This window comes from Phalacrocorax carbo, unplaced genomic scaffold, assembly GCF_963921805.1.
Source record: "Phalacrocorax carbo unplaced genomic scaffold, bPhaCar2.1 SCAFFOLD_65, whole genome shotgun sequence".
Lineage (NCBI taxonomy): Eukaryota > Metazoa > Chordata > Aves > Suliformes > Phalacrocoracidae > Phalacrocorax > Phalacrocorax carbo.
The window spans coordinates 1-13,077 of NW_026990413.1; the positions used below are offsets into that span (position 1 = coordinate 1).

The 13,077-nt window shown below is 60.3% G+C and overlaps 1 long non-coding RNA gene across 2 annotated transcripts in view; it reads right to left on the reverse strand.

The window, feature by feature from the left end:
- Positions 1-3,038: 3,038 nt before the first annotated feature.
- The window catches only part of LOC135311182 (uncharacterized), a 32,268-nt gene continuing 22,229 nt past the window's right edge, over positions 3,039-13,077 (reverse strand). The window contains exons 2-4 of one of the 2 annotated variants that reach the window (XR_010370990.1): positions 10,192-10,525; positions 9,966-10,075; positions 3,039-3,368 (exon numbers count right to left, since the gene is read on the reverse strand). This is a non-coding gene — a long non-coding RNA (uncharacterized LOC135311182). Of the gene's footprint in view, positions 3,369-9,745; positions 10,076-10,191; positions 10,526-13,077 lie in introns of those variants that run through there. The other variant, XR_010370989.1, reaches the window with a different exon arrangement.

Sequence of the window (13,077 nt, forward strand, 5' to 3'; positions counted from 1 at the left end):
AGAGGGGAAGAGAGGCAGCAGAAAGAGGGAAGAGCAGGACAGAGACCAAGAAAGAACGATGAGGAGCAGGCTGGAAACACACAAAGAACCTGGGGCAGGCAGCACAACAGCGAGGGAGAATGAAGACTAGGGGCAGAAAGCTGACAGAGCAAGATGGAGAAAGACAAGAAAAGCGACAAGAACAGGGCAGAGAGGGAAGAAAGAAGCCACAGGGACAGGGAGCCGAGACAGCCAACGACAGAGGGAAGGGGCCAGGGAGGGAAACCACAAAACGAACCACGGGGCTACGTGGTACAGAGCATGAGCAGGGAGGGAATTAACAATTAGGGACAGGGAGCCAGAGGAAAAAGAAAATACACCAAAAGGGAGACGGAGAGCAACAGGAATCGCAATGCGTACAGAAAGAAGAGAGAGAACCAATTCTAAAATAGGGACATGGGGAAGCCAGAAAGGACAAAAGCTACAGGCTACAGGGCAGAGAGGGAAGAATTAACGAATAGACACAGAGAGCTGGGCAGAAAGAGACGGAGAAAGGCTAAAGATCACACGGCCACCAGGGGAAGAGAGGGAAGAATTTAAAAAACAGGGGCAAGAAGCCAGAGAGAGGGAGGGAGAGGCAACAATAAAATGGGACGGGCCACAGGGCAGCGAGGAGGGAACCGAGGAATAAGGAAAAGATGCCAAAGAGAACACAATGTAGTATGGAAAAAAGGAACAGCGGCCTAGGGGGAAGGAGGAATTAAAGATCAGGCACTGGGAGGCAGACAGAGACAAACGAAGAAACAAGTGAAAACAAACCAACAGCAATGGCTAGCAAGACAGAGAGGGAGGAAATTGGGCAATAAATCATAGCAGCAAGGAGCTGGACAGAGAGAGATGAGGACAAACAAACAGCACGGGTCTACGTGACAGAGAACGTGGAATTAGAACACAGAGAGGGAGCCTGTCAGAGGTGGAGGATAAAAGCAGCAGAGAGGGGAAGAGAGGCAGCAGAAAGAGGGAAGAGCAGGACAGAGACCAAGAAAGAACGATGTGGAGCAGGCTGGAAACACACAAAGAACCTGGGGCAGGCAGCACGACAGCGAGGGAGGAATGAAGACTAGGGGCAGAAGCTGACAGAGCAAGATGGAGAAAGACAAGAAAAGCGACAAGAACAGGGCAGAGAGGAAGAAAGAAGCCACAGGGACAGGGAGCCGAGACAGCCAACGACGGAGGGAAGGGGCCGGGGAGGGAAAACCACAAAACGAACCACGGGGCTACGTGGTACAGAGCATGAGCAGGAGAGAATTAACAATTAGGGACAGGGAGCCAGAGGAAAAAGAAAATACACAAAAGGGAGACGGAGAGCAACAGGAATCGCAATGCGTACAGAAAGAAGAGAGAGAACCAATTCTAAAATAGGGACATGGGGAAGCCAGAAAGGACAAAAGCTACAGGCTACAGGGCAGAGAGGGAAGAATTAACGAATAGACACAGAGAGCTGGCAGAAAGAGACGGAGAAAGGCTAAAGATCACACGGCCACCAGGGAAGAGAGGAGGAATTTAAAAATCAGGGGCAAGAAGCCAGAGAGAGGGAGAGAGAGGCAACAATAAAATGGGGACGGTCCACAGGGCAGCGAGGAGGGAACCGAGGAATGAGAAAGAGGCCAAAGAGAACACAATGTAGTATGAAAAAAGGAACAGCGGCCTAGGGGAAGGAGGAATTAAAGATCAGGCACTGGGAGGCAGACAGAGACAAACGAAGAAACAAGTGAAAACAAACCAACAGCAATGGGCTAGCAAGACAGAGAGGGAGGAAATAGGGCAATAAATCATAGCAGCAAGGAGCTGGACAGAGAGAGATGAGGACAAACAAACAGCACGGGTCTACGTGACAGAGAACGTGGAATTAGAACACAGAGAGAGGGAGCCGGACAGAGAGGGGCCGAGAGAAAAATCTAGACAGGCTACAGTGGGCAGAGGCAGGAATTAAAACCTAGGGACAGGGAGCTGGACAGAGAGAGATGGAGATCACAGGGAACAGCGGTGGGTGCAGGAAGAGCAAGAATTCAAGAATAGGGAAAGGGAGCTGGACAGAGAAGAACTCAGAAAGGCAAGAACAGTAGCAGGGTACAGAGCAGAGAAGACGAATAAAAAGCGCGGGGGGAGCGTTGAGGCAGACAGAGAGATTAAGAAAATGTCACGGGCTACGTGGCAAAGCAGGAGGAATTCAGAAACGGGGACGGGAACCAAGGAAGAGTGAGTTGGTGAAGGATAACGGGCATTAAAAGTGAGGGACGGGGAGCTGGGAAAAGCGAGAGGCAGAGAAAAACAGGATCACACAAAGCCAAAAAAGAAGAAACAGAACAACAGGAACAAGTGTAACCAAAGCGATGAAATCAATCAACCAGAGACGTTGTTACACTATGGGAACATGGAGCGTACGAATCAGTGTATCTGTTGATCTGCATTTTAGTCCCTAGGTAATCATTAATGTGAACAGAACAATAGGCAATGTGCTTCTGTCAGAAAAGGATGACAAAACGCGGTTTCGTGTAGCGGACTGAGAAAACTAGCCAAGACTGGCAAGATTAAGAGCCAAGAAGGTAAAAGGTAATTCCGGCAGGGGGAAGATCGCGACCACCGACTCACGGACCACCACCGACTCAAGTAACACCACCTACTCAGAAGAGGACAACCGAGCCTGCGCAGTAATTTACATAAGGAAAGAGCAAGTTTGTACCAATCAGTAGACAGGACAATAATGAATATGTCTGACTACGTAAAATTTTGAGCTATAAATTGTAGGGGAAAGGTGCGTGAGGTACGCACGTTAGGAGGAGCGATCCCCCGTGCATCTGGCGCCGTGAATAAAGAATGCCTGCTCTTTAATACTAAATTGGAGTTACAGAGTTGTTTCCAATTTTACCACGTTTTTCAGTAACACAGGGAGTCACACCAAGAGAGCCAGAGAAAGACAAAATACCGACAGGCTACAGGACAGAGCAGGAGGAATACAAAAAAACAGAGCCAGAGCCAGGGAGAGAGAGGGAGAGAAAGAAAAAGTAGCCACAGGCTACAGGACAGAGAGAGGGAGGACTGAAAAGACAGGGAGGCAGGGAGCCACTCAGAGCGAGATGGAGAAAGACGGTGCGGGGGGGGGGAGCGCAAAAAAAAAAATTTTGCAGCAGGTAAGGAAAGAGAGGGGGCCAGGGGAGAGACAGGGAGGGCCCAGGATGCACAAGAGAGGCAATGGGGCCCCAGTGGCCCAGGACTCACCGTGACTCTCGCTCTCAGCGCTGCTGGCACAATTTAGCCGTTCAGATGCTTGTTTCCCCTTCTCTCCTCCCTGCCTCTTCTGCAGCTCCAGACTCTAGGCCATCCTCCACCTAAAGAGAATACATGGGTGTCTTACAGCTCTTACAAGATGAGGCTTCCTAGGCACGTGGCCTAGCTCGCTCGTGCACTACACGCCCGTACCGAACTCCGGGTTACGCGTACAGACCCTGCGGTGCACGTCGGTGGCCTGGCCCGCTGCGGGCTACGAAGGGGGATCCTTCCTCCCTCACCTGCAGGGACAGGCTCTCTCTTGCCTGCGGCAGGAAGGCAGCTGTCAGCCAGAGCGCCTTCAATTTCTTCTTCTTTACCTTTCGTTGGTGTCTCCAGCTTCAGCCGAGGCAGGTCCTGTCCACAGCCGGGAAGGGCTTTGTCTATCCCTTTTGAGCCCCGCGCTGCAAGGACGGCGAGGCCGGGCAGAGAGAAGCCACGCGAGCCTGAGACGGCCACAGTCAACGGCATCCCCGGGGGAAGGACAGACAACCACGTCCGCAGCAAGGTCTCTGGGAGAGGGAAAGAAGAAAGAGCGACCATCATTACCGTCGATCGACCCTGGCCAAAGCCTCTCCTTGCGCAGGGGGCTTCTGGACCCCCCGCTCCTTCCCTGCGCTAGTGCTAAGGGCCCCTGCGCCGAGGGGGAATCCAGTGCGCTTGAGGGCCGGCTCGCTGCCTTCACGACAGGGCCTGGGGACGGCCTAGGCCTACGCAGCACGCTTCAGGAGAGGTGCCGGGGCTGGGGGCAGGCGCGTGGGGCGAGGGCGGGGGGGGGCAGGCGGGGGGGGAGGGGGGGAAGGGGCAGGCGCCGGAGGGGGGGCAGGCGCGCGGGGGGGGGGGGCAGGCGCGCGGGGGGGGGGGGGCAGGCGCCGGAGGGGGGGGCAGGCGCCGGAGGGGGGGCAGGCGCCGGAGGGGGGGCAGGCGCGCGGGGTGAGGGGGTGGGGGGGGCAGGCGCCGGAAGGGGGGCAGGCGCGCGGGGCGAGGGGGGGGGGGGTAGGCGCCGGAGGGGGGGCAGGCGCGCGGGGTGAGGGGGTGGGGGGGGGCAGGCGCCGGAGGGGGGCCAAGCGCGGGGCGAGGGGGTGGGGGGGGGGCAGGCGCCGGAGGGGGGGCAGGCGCCGGAGGGGGGGCAGGCGCCGGAGGGGGGGCAGGCGCGCGGGGGGAGGGGGGGGGGGGGCAGGCGCCGGAGGGGGGGCAGGCGCGCGGGGCGACGGGGTGGGGGGGGGCAGGCGCCGGAGGGGGGGCAGGCGCGAGGGGCGACGGGGGGGGGCAGGCGCCGGAGGGGGGGCAGGCGCGCGGGGGAGGGGGTGGGGGGGGCAGGCGCGCGGGGCGAGGGAGGGGGGGCAAGCGCGCGGGGCGAGGGGGGGGGCAGGCGCCGGAGGGGGGGCAGGCGCCGGAGGGGGGGCAGGCGCCGGAGGGGGGGCAGGCGCGCGGGGCGAGGGGGTGGGGGGGGGCAGGCGCCGGAGGGGGGGCAGGCGCGCGGGGCGACGGGGTGGGGGGGGGCAGGCGCCGGAGGGGGGGCAGGCGCGAGGGGCGACGGGGGGGGGCAGGCGCCGGAGGGGGGGCAGGCGCGCGGGGGAGGGGGTGGGGGGGGCAGGCGCGCGGGGCGAGGGAGGGGGGGCAAGCGCGCGGGGCGGGGGGGGGGGGGCAGGCGCGCGGGCAAGGCGGGCCAGGGGAGGCTGAGGGGGAGCTCCGGTGAGCCGGGGAGGCGGCCATCTTAGGCGTCCTGGGCAGGGGAAAAGAGCATCATCCTCCTCCCTTCTGTCAGCTCCCGGGGAACTCACCGCTTCTCGGGCGGCCGCACCTGGAAGCCCCCAGAAATCAACACGAATCCAACCCCAAAAATACACCTCGCGGTCCGTACGCGGCACGGCCGCCCGCCACCCGAGCGCCAGAACACCGCGCCTCCCGCCGCGCCCCGGCGAACCACGTGACAGGGCCGGCGGCCGCGCGCCACAAGGACTACAGCTCCCGGCACGCCGCGAGCCCGCCCTCCCCGCTCTCTCACCCTGCGGGGCACCGTTCTTCCCGCCGATGCACCCGGAAGCCCCACCGAGCCCTCAGCACAGCCTCGCTCTCCCCACCGCCCGCTCCGACCCGGCGCTGCCCCGCCGCAGCCCTCCTCGGGGCTTCACCCGGGACCCAGCCGTCCACCACCCAGCTCCCGCTCACCTCCTCCGTCGCTACAGTCGCAGCCCGCTGACGCTCGGCCACAGCTCCGCCCCGTCCCGCCCTCGGCTCGCACTGGCCCCCCGGAGCAGGGCACCACCCCTTTTCCAGGTAGGAGCCGGCACCGGCAGCCCCACTGCCCGCACCTGGGGCTCCTCCATCCAGACCCCGCCCACAGCTGAGGCGCAGCAGCAACGGGGGCCCCCTCCCCTCACCCCCACAGTGCACCACCTCCTCCCCGGGCTCCATCACAGCCCCTTGCCCCACGCAAAGGGAGCGCAAACGCAGCCCCGAGGGCAAAGGAGAGGGCAGGTGTTTGTGCAGGCAGCGCGCATGTAACAAGTCCCAGGAGCGATTCGTGGCTCAGGGTCCCCAAAGCTCCCCCTGCCCCCAGGCCACCTCGGCCGCCATTGCCAGAGCCGCACGGAGCTGGTTTTGGCTAGGATAGTGCTCATTTTCTCCATAGTAGCTAGGAAAGGATAAGTTTTGGATTTATGTTCAAAACAGCGTTAACAATGTAGAGATGTGCTGAGCACTGCTTCCACAGTCAGAGCCTCTTCTGGTTCTCTCAGTGCCCCACCAGCAAGTAAGCTGGGAGAGGACACAGCTGGGAAAGCTTTCCCAGCTAACTGACCAAAGGGATATTCAATACCATTTGACATCACGCTGAGTACATGCAGCTGGGGAAGAAGGGGGAGTCCTTAGGGGCTACGGCATTTCACTCCCTAAGTAACCATTACACTTGACAGAGCCCTGCTTTCCCAGAGAAGGCTCAACACCTGCCCACCGAAAAGGAGGAGTGAATTAATTCCTTGCTTTGCTTTCACGCACAGCTGTTGCTCTACCTATTAAACACCCATGATTTTTCTCACTTTTACCCTTCCAGCTCTCTCCCCCAGCCCACTGAGGGTGGAGTGAGCAAGCAGCTCCCTGGTGCAGAGTTGCCAGCTGGGGCTAAACCACGGCACACGCTTGTCCTCGTTTGGCAGGGAGCGGACCGTCCATTGCCTGGCTCCTGGAGCGACGGGCTGCTGGGCAGAGGGGGAGGCCACCAAAGGTGAGGAGCAGGGCACAGGACAGTAGGAAGAGAGAAGAGAAAAGCGGCATGCGGCTGGACGGGGTGGGGGGTGTGTGTGCATGTAGTGAGAAGGCATGAGGCAGGGAACAGGACAGCCAGAGAAGGACAGGGAGCCTGTCAGAGGTGGAGATAAAAGCAGCAGAGAGAGGGGAAGAGAGGCAGCAGAAAGAGGGAAGAGCAGGACAGAGACCAAGAAAGAACGATGAGGAGCAGGCTGGAAACACACAAAGAACCTGGGGCAGGCAGCACAACAGCGAGGGAGGAATGAAGACTAGGGGCAGAAAGCTGACAGAGCAAGATGGAGAAAGACAAGAAAAGCGACAAGAACAGGGCAGAGAGGGAAGAAAGAAGCCACAGGGACAGGGAGCCGAGACAGCCAACGACAGAGGGAAGGGGCCAGGGAGGGAAAACCACAAAACGAACCACGGGGCTACGTGGTACAGAGCATGAGCAGGGAGGGAATTAACAATTAGGGACAGGGAGCCAGAGGAAAAAGAAAATACACCAAAAGGGAGACGGAGAGCAACAGGAATCGCAATGCGTACAGAAAGAAGAGAGAGAAACAATTCTAAAATAGGGACATGGGGAAGCCAGAAAGGACAAAAGCTACAGGCTACAGGGCAGAGAGGGAAGAATTAACGAATAGACACAGAGAGCTGGGCAGAAAGAGACGGAGAAAGGCTAAAGATCACACGGCCACCAGGGAAGAGAGGGAAGAATTTAAAAAACAGGGGCAAGAAGCCAGAGAGAGGGAGGGAGAGGCAACAATAAAATGGGGACGGGCCACAGGGCAGCGAGGAGGGAACCGAGGAATAAGGAAAAGATGCCAAAGAGAACACAATGTAGTATGGAAAAAAGGAACAGCGGCCTAGGGGGAAGGAGGAATTAAAGATCAGGCACTGGGAGGCAGACAGAGACAAACGAAGAAACAAGTGAAAACAAACCAACAGCAATGGGCTAGCAAGACAGAGAGGGAGGAAATTGGGCAATAAATCATAGCAGCAAGGAGCTGGACAGAGAGAGATGAGGACAAACAAACAGCACGGGTCTACGTGACAGAGAACGTGGAATTAGAACACAGAGAGGGAGCCTGTCAGAGGTGGAGATAAAAGCAGCAGAGAGGGGAAGAGAGGCAGCAGAAAGAGGGAAGAGCAGGACAGAGACCAAGAAAGAACGATGTGGAGCAGGCTGGAAACACACAAAGAACCTGGGGCAGGCAGCACGACAGCGAGGGAGGAATGAAGACTAGGGGCAGAAAGCTGACAGAGCAAGATGGAGAAAGACAAGAAAAGCGACAAGAACAGGGCAGAGAGGGAAGAAAGAAGCCACAGGGACAGGGAGCCGAGACAGCCAACGACGGAGGGAAGGGGCCGGGGAGGGAAAACCACAAAACGAACCACGGGGCTACGTGGTACAGAGCATGAGCAGGGAGAGAATTAACAATTAGGGACAGGGAGCCAGAGGAAAAAGAAAATACACCAAAAGGGAGACGGAGAGCAACAGGAATCGCAATGCGTACAGAAAGAAGAGAGAGAACCAATTCTAAAATAGGGACATGGGGAAGCCAGAAAGGACAAAAGCTACAGGCTACAGGGCAGAGAGGGAAGAATTAACGAATAGACACAGAGAGCTGGGCAGAAAGAGACGGAGAAAGGCTAAAGATCACACGGCCACCAGGGAAGAGAGGGAGGAATTTAAAAAACAGGGGCAAGAAGCCAGAGAGAGGGAGAGAGAGGCAACAATAAAATGGGGACGGTCCACAGGGCAGCGAGGAGGGAACCGAGGAATGAGAAAGAGGCCAAAGAGAACACAATGTAGTATGGAAAAAAGGAACAGCGGCCTAGGGGGAAGGAGGAATTAAAGATCAGGCACTGGGAGGCAGACAGAGACAAACGAAGAAACAAGTGAAAACAAACCAACAGCAATGGGCTAGCAAGACAGAGAGGGAGGAAATTGGGCAATAAATCATAGCAGCAAGGAGCTGGACAGAGAGAGATGAGGACAAACAAACAGCACGGGTCTACGTGACAGAGAACGTGGAATTAGAACACAGAGAGAGGGAGCCGGACAGAGAGGGGCCGAGAGAAAAATCTAGACAGGCTACAGTGGGCAGAGGCAGGAATTAAAACCTAGGGACAGGGAGCTGGACAGAGAGAGATGGAGATCACAGGGAACAGCGGTGGGTGCAGGAAGAGCAAGAATTCAAGAATAGGGAAAGGGAGCTGGACAGAGAAGAACTCAGAAAGGCAAGAACAGTAGCAGGGTACAGAGCAGAGAAGACGAATAAAAAGCGCGGGGGGAGCGTTGAGGCAGACAGAGAGATTAAGAAAATGTCACGGGCTACGTGGCAAAGCAGGAGGAATTCAGAAACGGGGACGGGAACCAAGGAAGAGTGAGTTGGTGAAGGATAACGGGCATTAAAAGTGAGGGACGGGGAGCTGGGAAAAGCGAGAGGCAGAGAAAAACAGGATCACACAAAGCCAAAAAAGAAGAAACAGAACAACAGGAACAAGTGTAACCAAAGCGATGAAATCAATCAACCAGAGACGTTGTTACACTATGGGAACATGGAGCGTACGAATCAGTGTATCTGTTGATCTGCATTTTAGTCCCTAGGTAATCATTAATGTGAACAGAACAATAGGCAATGTGCTTCTGTCAGAAAAGGATGACAAAACGCGGTTTCGTGTAGCGGACTGAGAAAACTAGCCAAGACTGGCAAGATTAAGAGCCAAGAAGGTAAAAGGTAATTCCGGCAGGGGGAAGATCGCGACCACCGACTCACGGACCACCACCGACTCAAGTAACACCACCTACTCAGAAGAGGACAACCGAGCCTGCGCAGTAATTTACATAAGGAAAGAGCAAGTTTGTACCAATCAGTAGACAGGACAATAATGAATATGTCTGACTACGTAAAATTTTGAGCTATAAATTGTAGGGGAAAGGTGCGTGAGGTACGCACGTTAGGAGGAGCGATCCCCCGTGCATCTGGCGCCGTGAATAAAGAATGCCTGCTCTTTAATACTAAATTGGAGTTACAGAGTTGTTTCCAATTTTACCACGTTTTTCAGTAACACAGGGAGTCACACCAAGAGAGCCAGAGAAAGACAAAATACCGACAGGCTACAGGACAGAGCAGGAGGAATACAAAAAAACAGAGCCAGAGCCAGGGAGAGAGAGGGAGAGAAAGAAAAAGTAGCCACAGGCTACAGGACAGAGAGAGGGAGGACTGAAAAGACAGGGAGGCAGGGAGCCACTCAGAGCGAGATGGAGAAAGACGGTGCGGGGGGGGGGAGCGCAAAAAAAAAAATTTTGCAGCAGGTAAGGAAAGAGAGGGGGCCAGGGGAGAGACAGGGAGGGCCCAGGATGCACAAGAGAGGCAATGGGGCCCCAGTGGCCCAGGACTCACCGTGACTCTCGCTCTCAGCGCTGCTGGCACAATTTAGCCGTTCAGATGCTTGTTTCCCCTTCTCTCCTCCCTGCCTCTTCTGCAGCTCCAGACTCTAGGCCATCCTCCACCTAAAGAGAATACATGGGTGTCTTACAGCTCTTACAAGATGAGGCTTCCTAGGCACGTGGCCTAGCTCGCTCGTGCACTACACGCCCGTACCGAACTCCGGGTTACGCGTACAGACCCTGCGGTGCACGTCGGTGGCCTGGCCCGCTGCGGGCTACGAAGGGGGATCCTTCCTCCCTCACCTGCAGGGACAGGCTCTCTCTTGCCTGCGGCAGGAAGGCAGCTGGCAGCCAGAGCGCCTTCAGTTTCTTCTTCTTTACCTTTCGTTGGTGTCTCCAGCTTCAGCCGAGGCAGGTCCTGTCCACAGCCGGGAAGGGCTTTGTCTATCCCTTTTGAGCCCCGCGCTGCAAGGACGGCGAGGCCGGGCAGAGAGAAGCCACGCGAGCCTGAGACGGCCACAGTCAACGGCATCCCCGGGGGAAGGACAGACAACCACGTCCGCAGCAAGGTCTCTGGGAGAGGGAAAGAAGAAAGAGCGACCATCATTACCGTCGATCGACCCTGGCCAAAGCCTCTCCTTGCGCAGGGGGCTTCTGGACCCCCCGCTCCTTCCCTGCGCTAGTGCTAAGGGCCCCTGCGCCGAGGGGGAATCCAGTGCGCTTGAGGGCCGGCTCGCTGCCTTCACGACAGGGCCTGGGGACGGCCTAGGCCTACGCAGCACGCTTCAGGAGAGGTGCCGGGGCTGGGGGCAGGCGCGTGGGGCGAGGGCGGGGGGGGGCAGGCGGGGGGGGAGGGGGGGAAGGGGCAGGCGCCGGAGGGGGGGCAGGCGCGCGGGGGGGGGGGGCAGGCGCGCGGGGGGGGGGGGGCAGGCGCCGGAGGGGGGGGCAGGCGCCGGAGGGGGGGCAGGCGCCGGAGGGGGGGCAGGCGCGCGGGGTGAGGGGGTGGGGGGGGCAGGCGCCGGAAGGGGGGCAGGCGCGCGGGGCGAGGGGGGGGGGGGGTAGGCGCCGGAGGGGGGGCAGGCGCGCGGGGTGAGGGGGTGGGGGGGGGCAGGCGCCGGAGGGGGGCCAAGCGCGGGGCGAGGGGGTGGGGGGGGGCAGGCGCCGGAGGGGGGGCAGGCGCCGGAGGGGGGGCAGGCGCCGGAGGGGGGGCAGGCGCGCGGGGGGAGGGGGGGGGGGGGCAGGCGCCGGAGGGGGGGCAGGCGCGCGGGGCGACGGGGTGGGGGGGGGCAGGCGCCGGAGGGGGGGCAGGCGCGAGGGGCGACGGGGGGGGGCAGGCGCCGGAGGGGGGGCAGGCGCGCGGGGGAGGGGGTGGGGGGGGCAGGCGCGCGGGGCGAGGGAGGGGGGGCAAGCGCGCGGGGCGAGGGGGGGGGCAGGCGCCGGAGGGGGGGCAGGCGCCGGAGGGGGGGCAGGCGCCGGAGGGGGGGCAGGCGCGCGGGGCGAGGGGGTGGGGGGGGGCAGGCGCCGGAGGGGGGGCAGGCGCGCGGGGCGACGGGGTGGGGGGGGGGCAGGCGCCGGAGGGGGGGCAGGCGCGAGGGGCGACGGGGGGGGGCAGGCGCCGGAGGGGGGGCAGGCGCGCGGGGGAGGGGGTGGGGGGGGCAGGCGCGCGGGGCGAGGGAGGGGGGGCAAGCGCGCGGGGCGGGGGGGGGGGGGGGCAGGCGCGCGGGCAAGGCGGGCCAGGGGAGGCTGAGGGGGAGCTCCGGTGAGCCGGGGAGGCGGCCATCTTAGGCGTCCTGGGCAGGGGAAAAGAGCATCATCCTCCTCCCTTCTGTCAGCTCCCGGGGAACTCACCGCTTCTCGGGCGGCCGCACCTGGAAGCCCCCAGAAATCAACACGAATCCAACCCCAAAAATACACCTCGCGGTCCGTACGCGGCACGGCCGCCCGCCACCCGAGCGCCAGAACACCGCGCCTCCCGCCGCGCCCCGGCGAACCACGTGACAGGGCCGGCGGCCGCGCGCCACAAGGACTACAGCTCCCGGCACGCCGCGAGCCCGCCCTCCCCGCTCTCTCACCCTGCGGGGCACCGTTCTTCCCGCCGATGCACCCGGAAGCCCCACCGAGCCCTCAGCACAGCCTCGCTCCTCCCCACCGCCCGCTCCGACCCGGCGCTGCCCCGCCGCAGCCCTCCTCGGGGCTTCACCCCGGGACCCAGCCGTCCACCACCCAGCTCCCGCTCACCTCCTCCGTCGCTACAGTCGCAGCCCGCTGACGCTCGGCCCACAAGCTCCGCCCCGTCCCGCCCTCGGCTCGCACTGGCCCCCCGGAGCAGGGCACCACCCCTTTTCCAGGTAGGAGCCGGCACCGGCAGCCCCACTGCCCGCACCTGGGGCTCCTCCATCCAGACCCCGCCCACAGCTGAGGCGCAGCAGCAACGGGGGGCCCCCTCCCCTCACCCCCCACAGTGCACCACCTCCTCCCCGGGCTCCATCACAGCCCCTTGCCCCACGCAAAGGGAGCGCAAACGCAGCCCCGAGGGCAAAGGAGAGGGCAGGTGTTTGTGCAGGCAGCGCGCCATGTAACAAGTCCCAGGAGCGATTCGTGGCTCAGGGTCCCCAAAGCTCCCCCCTGCCCCCAGGCCACCTCGGCCGCCATTGCCAGAGCCGCACGGAGCTGGTTTTGGCTAGGATAGTGCTCATTTTTCTCCATAGTAGCTAGGAAAGGATAAGTTTTGGATTTATGTTCAAAACAGCGTTAACAATGTAGAGATGTGCTGAGCACTGCTTCCACAGTCAGAGCCTCTTCTGGTTCTCTCAGTGCCCCACCAGCAAGTAAGCTGGGAGAGGACACAGCTGGGAAAGCTTTCCCAGCTAACTGACCAAAGGGATATTCAATACCATTTGACATCACGCTGAGTACATGCAGCTGGGGAAGAAGGGGGAGTCCTTAGGGGCTACGGCATTTCACTCCCTAAGTAACCATTACACTTGACAGAGCCCTGCTTTCCCAGAGAAGGCTCAACACCTGCCCACCGAAAAGGAGGAGTGAATTAATTCCTTGCTTTGCTTTCACGCACAGCTGTTGCTCTACCTATTAAACACCCATGATTTTTCTCACTTTTACCCTTC